Source organism: Mus pahari, chromosome 5 (assembly GCF_900095145.1).
Source record: "Mus pahari chromosome 5, PAHARI_EIJ_v1.1, whole genome shotgun sequence".
Taxonomy (NCBI): domain Eukaryota; kingdom Metazoa; phylum Chordata; class Mammalia; order Rodentia; family Muridae; genus Mus; species Mus pahari.
Genome location: NC_034594.1, coordinates 35,184,278 through 35,190,646, shown reverse-complemented (window position 1 = coordinate 35,190,646; position 6,369 = coordinate 35,184,278).

Here is a 6,369-nt window from a genome sequence, read left to right as displayed (position 1 = left end):
AGCCTTTCTTTTCCCTGGTCCATACCGAGGACAGTATTTTCTTTCTGTGATTCTCTTCTTGCTTCAGTGTTTAATCCAAGCACATTGAGGGGGGAGTGGCCATAGGGAAAAGAGTAAGACCTGGACTAAAGGTGATGCTTCCTACACCTTCAATTAGGCCTAGGTAAAGGTAATCCTCTATTAATGTGTAAATAAGCTACAAAATCTGTCTGGGGCCTGGGAGATGGCTCAGCAGGTATGAATACTTCTTGAGCAAGGATATGGATCTGGTTTCAAATCCTCATCACTGACATAAAAAGCCAGGTGAGTTCTCACACACAAGCATCTGTAACTCCATTGTTCTGGAGGAGTGGAGATGGGAGAATCACTGGGGCTTTCTGGCCACCAATCTAGCTCCAAGTTCTGTTAGAGACCCTGTTTCAAGGGAATAAGGCAGAGGGAGAGAGGCCAAACTCCTGATATCCTCCTCTTGCTTGCTTGTGTGAACAGACACACACACACACACACACACATAAGCACTCATTTAGATACACATGCACACCTACAGGCAGATATACAAGGATTAACATCTAAAATATGCACAGAACTCAAAATCTAAACAGCAAGAAAACATTTGGATGACAGGAGGGAGGGCCAAGGGAATGAATGCAGAAGTACAAATAGCCAATTACTATTTTATAATGTGTCCATATAGCCCGAGCTTTGGGGAAAATGAAAATTATAATGTCTTACTCTAGTTAGAAGGGCTATTGCTGGAAAAACAAATGGTAACACATGCTGGTAAGGATGTGGGGAAGTGGAAGGAAACCTACTCCCTATTGGTGGAAATGCAAACCTGTGGAATCGGGTTCAGCCTTCTCAAAAGGCAAAAGTAGAATTTCATCATGGGCCAGGTATATCACTCCTGGGCATACACCCAAAGGACTCTATATCCTGCTGTAGATATTTTTACACATATATGTTTATTGTTTCTCTAATCAAGGCAAGACAATAGAATTGGCCTAGATGTCTATTAACTGACTAGTAGATGATAAAAATGTGGCTGCATACACAGCAGAATTTTATTCATCTATAAATGAAAATTTCAGAAAAATAATACTGGATAATATGCTGTCTGTGTGTGTATGTGTGTCTACTTTTTAAGTCCTGTGCATACATGTGGCAAAGGCAGACATTGACATAGGGTGTTATGATCAATTATTCTCCTCTTCGTTTCTTGAGACAGGGTCTCTCACTGAACCTGAAGCTTGCCGAATAGGCTAGACTTGGTGGCCACCTAACCCCAGAAGTCCTCCTGTCTCTGTCTCTGTCTCCCCAATGCTTGGAGGACATGGCTATGCTGCCTTGCCCAGCTTCTTTGCATGAGTGAGAGGGACTGAACTCAGGTCCTCCAATTTGCAAGGCAAGCTCTTCACCCACTGAGCTAGCTCATTACTAACTAGCTTTACTTACTAGCCCCTGGGAAATATTGTAAGTGAGGTGATCCAGGCTCAGAAAAGCAAATGGTACATGTTGTCCCTCGTATATAGATCCTAGCTTCTAACTTTCATACATGTGTGTTTATGTGAGAGCGTGTATAGAGGTAGGAAGACTAGAAAGGGGCCCATGGGAGGCTTTTAAAAGGGGCTTTAGGGGAGAGGAAGAATAATGGAACACCTGTGATATAAAAATGCAAGAAAAATCAGAGGCATTGGAAGAGTAGAGTGAATAGGCATCGGAAACATGGAGCAGAGGAGAGGGGGTGGGGAGGGTCAGCAAATCTAAGTACAAAATGCCATTAAGACACCCTGCTGGACAAGATTCTGCTGAAAGAACCCTGATATAGCTGTCTCGTGTGAGGCCATGCCAGTGCCTGGCAAACACAGAAGTGGATGCTCACAGTCATCTATTGGATGGAACACAAGAACCCCAATGGAGGAGCTAGAGACCCAAGGAGCTAAAGGGATCTGCAACCCTGTAGGTGGAACAACAAGATGAAGTAACCAGTACCCCCAGAGCTCATGTCTCTAGCTGCATATGTAGCAGAAGATGGCCTAGTCGGCCATCATTAGGAAGAGAGGCCCCTTGGTCTTGCAAACTTTATATGCCCCAGTACAGGGTCTATAATGAGAAAAACATTAATGGAATTGACAAGGAATGATGAGAAGAAACGTTAGTATAAGAAGCAACCTTGTGATCTTTCAACCATCCTGTCATCTTTCTGACAGAAAATTGACCTGGCTTCAGATTTACCAACATCTATAAAGTAAAACTCATGTAGATAGATAGATAGATAGATAGATAGATAGATAGATAGATAGATAGATAGATAGATTGATTGATTGATAGATCGATAGAGATAGATTTCATAATTAGAAATAAAATACCTTTTAGTCTTAACAAGGGTTCATATCAGGAAGTACCAAATGCTAATGAATCACTGAGGTTAGGAAATGTCACATCTACATAGGACCTTGAAGCAATCTGAGCATTTCTTACATTAAACCAAAATAAATGTAGATGGGAAAGGTACAGCATCTGCACATATCAAACTGAGCTTGGCTTTTAGAAGGAAATCTACTCCCAAGTGTGCATAACACTGTGACAGTGTTGTCGGTGACTCAATGCCCATATCACTTGATATTCCCAAGCAACACATTCCTGCAAAGGTATGGAATTGATGACAGCGATAAGGGTATTAGTGAGCTGGTAGGAGTTTTCTGAGAACTCAGAGAAAGCACTTTTGAGGGATTTTAGCCAGTCAGCCTGCAGATCCTTTCAGCTCTGATGTCATGGGGCAGAACAGCAGGGCGGTGCTTAATGGTTCCTCCAGTTGTATTCACAGGCTGTGGGAGCTGGAGAGGCATCTTGACACCTGCTGTGCTTTTTCATGTCTACACATGATGAGACAGCAGGAAACAAAGAAGCAACACACCTGTGAAGTGCCACCTTCCTACCACCCTTCATATTAAACCTTCAGAGGACTTCCCAAGCAACGTGTCCCCCGAATGCCACCATCCCTGAATACATTTTAATTGGGAGGAGAATATATTTCCCAGCAGCTCTGATTCTTGATACAGTCATTAAGTGAACTGGTGGGAAAGCCTGTACTGCTGGAACAGAGGCCATCATCATAAGCGGGGTCATTTAGGTTAGCTCAGGCTTTACAAAGATTTTTTAATAGATTGCTGACCAGGCACATGCCAACATGTAATTATGTGTAGGTACAGGGAAGTGTAGGGTATACTCCAAGGTGACAGAACAGAGCAGGTGGCAGAGCAAGGAGACACACATGGGTGGCGATGGCACACACTGTCAGAGCATGTCCTCCAGTGACTTCACACCACTCTCACAGGTACACATAAGCACCAAACTCGCCTGACTTGTCAACAACTCATTTGTAAACAATGTTTATCTTAAGGATAAACAAGAAGTTCTGGGAGAATGGTTCATGATGTATAGACATCCAGTTGTCTCCAGTTGGGAAGTGGGGAAGGGTCACAGGTTCCTGGCATAACTGGTACACATTGGAGCTCTTCAAGAGCATGCACAAAACACTGGCTCTCTATGAAAAGTTCTTAGACAATAGTGAGATTATGCCTTGTTAAGTTCATAGGTCTGCTGGACTCTCAGTCTTATGTCAGACTTGCTGTTTCCAATTAGCCAAGGCAATTCTACTGTTCTGACATCTAGCAAACACCTTTCACTAACAAACAGCTCTTCCACCTGAACACAGCAACAGATCTCTCTCATGTTCCAGAAAACAAGATTTTGATTTCCTCTCAGGGTGGCCCAGAGCCATCCTTTGTGGAAAACACATCTCACAACTATGAAATGTGGCACCCCCTTACCGATTGTTTCCTTACTGAGAGCCTTGTTAGCTGACACACAAGGCGGTCCTCCTGTAAATTCCTCCACCTCCACCTGCAGCAGAATGCACACACCAGAATCAAGTCCTTCAACAGGGAGCCTGTGGCTTTCTCTTTAGGCCTCCAAATCTCATTTTGATTGTCCAAACTGTTTTTCATGGCAGAGAAGGACACGTAGGACTTACTCAGGGTGAACCTGAGTGGTTGAGAAGACCAAACAGACATTACTTCCTGCTGAGCGAGCAAGTACAAACAGGAGGGAAAGCCTTGCTGTCCTACTGTGCATGTGGCCATCCTACTGTGGTACATGACCAGCTGCCTGAAGGGGAAAGGTTTCTGTGGTTCTGTTTGTCATCCAGAATTCTTTAGGACTTTAGAGATCTGCCCATGTGTGGGGCAAGTGGAACTGTGTCACCAGACAAAAGAACTGAAAAATCTGATTGATTAAATTAAGGAACCCCAGGAGTTCTCATAGTTGAGAACGGTAGGTTCCTGTCCTGGAGCACATGACCACGACATCCCTAACACTCTGCTAGAAGGAGCATGGCAACTGGTCAAATAGTATACTGATACCCAGAGTTCTCCATGCTAATGAGGTAACTAAGATGGGCCCCAAGAGTTTAGCCAATGAGCTTCCCCTCCCAGGCATTCCTTCCTACAAAAGGTATTTAATCTTTTGTTTACCCTGAGTAAGACCTAAACATCCTTTTCTGCCATGTTTAAACAGTTTGGACAAGCAAGGACTGTCTCCTTCATCAAGGACCACCATGGGGGATAGCCTTTAATATATATATTGAACTGCACCTAAGTATCCCACAGAAAGCAGCTCTGCATTCCTGGCACTCACCCTGAGCTAAGACAGATTCTCCTGCCCTGAGCTCATCTCATCTCAGGCTTGGGTGGGGGCAGAGATGTCTGAATGACTAAACATCTGAGTACCACAGCTCCCACCCAACCTCTACCATTTTTCACTTGGAGAAACACAGGCTGGGACCCTTAGGCTGCATTTCGTCTGCCCTGAGGGCAGATGCTCCCTATTGACAAGCTAATTCTGAAAATTCAATGTGATCATGCATATGTGGGGCACTCTGAACCACTTAATAGCTTGTAAGGGTCCCCTGACTGAAGCTAGGAGGCAGCCCACATGTCAGAGAGATGGGTGGGAAAGGAAGCGTTTATCACACGAGAAGCTAGTGATTTCAAAGCTGATTAAGCTGATGACTTATTCAGACACTGAAACCTCTTGGAGATCTTTCCAAATCTTAATCTCACCCAGAGCATCTCTTGGAAATGGTGAGAATGGGTGCTTGTTTTAAAGTATCTCCTTTGTGTAGCCTTTAATATTTGTCTCCATTTCACCAGACATGCTTCTTCTACTAGATTACATGTAGGGATGTCTCCAATCATTTGCTGCCCTCAAGTCACATCACAGGAAATATGACGAAAGAGTGAAAACAGCCATGCAGGCAACAGTAACTCTTGTTAATCTCCCCCAAAGCAGAGACACTTGGAAGAAAAGGACTCAACTGATTATCATCATCATCTCCACAACTAATCTCCCCATGGAGATGGCTAAGAGCAGAGCTTTCACTCCACTGCTAAGTACTCAGAGGGGCTATTATGCCATGGCTGTATCTGTGCATTCTACTTGGTTGTTGATGTCGTTGTCTGTGTGTCTGTGTATGTGCACATGCACATTTGTGTACATGTGAATATTTCCAAATACCAATACCTAATTTGTCTTTCTCTGTCCTTTGAGCTGTCCCATCCTAGTCATATAGAAAGTCCCCATGATTCTGCTTTGCAAAGTGTCAGTATAATCCATGGTCTGTTTCCCTGGTGAAGAGACAATGATGGTCTTCCTTCTCCTCTCCAGAGCACGTAACAAATGTCATCTCAGCAGTCACAGTGCATCACAATGTATCCCAAAATAAATATTAGTCAAGAAAATAGCTCTGCCTCTCATATGTAGTGCAGCCCTTCAAAAAGAGAAAAAAAAACAAAAACAAAAACTGGTCGTGTCCCTGGTGATAGTTGCCTGTTGCCATGGGAATGAATCTAAAGATTCTGTGACATTTCCTGCAACCACTAAGTAGAATACTTTGTAGACAAAAGGCCCATCTTTGTGTATCTACCTGGTAAATCTAAGGGCAAGAGAAGCCTTCAGAGGAATGCAACGAGGAAGAGCTGTGTGACTCAGACATTGCAAGGATTCTGTGTGATCACAAAACGAGAAAAGCAAAATGAGAAAAATCAATAGATTGCCTAAACCCCATTAAATTAAGGTGGTTCTCAACCTTATGATTGCTGCGACCCTTTAATCCAGTTCCTCATGTTGTGGTGATCACAACCATAAAGTTATTTTTGTTGCTACTTCATAACTGTGATTTTGCCACCGTTAATAATCATAATGTAAACATCCGTGTTCTCCAATGGTCTTAAGCAACCCCTGTGAAAGGGTTATTTAACCCCCAAAGGGGTCATGACTCACCAGTTGAGAATCACTAGCATAGAATAAGTC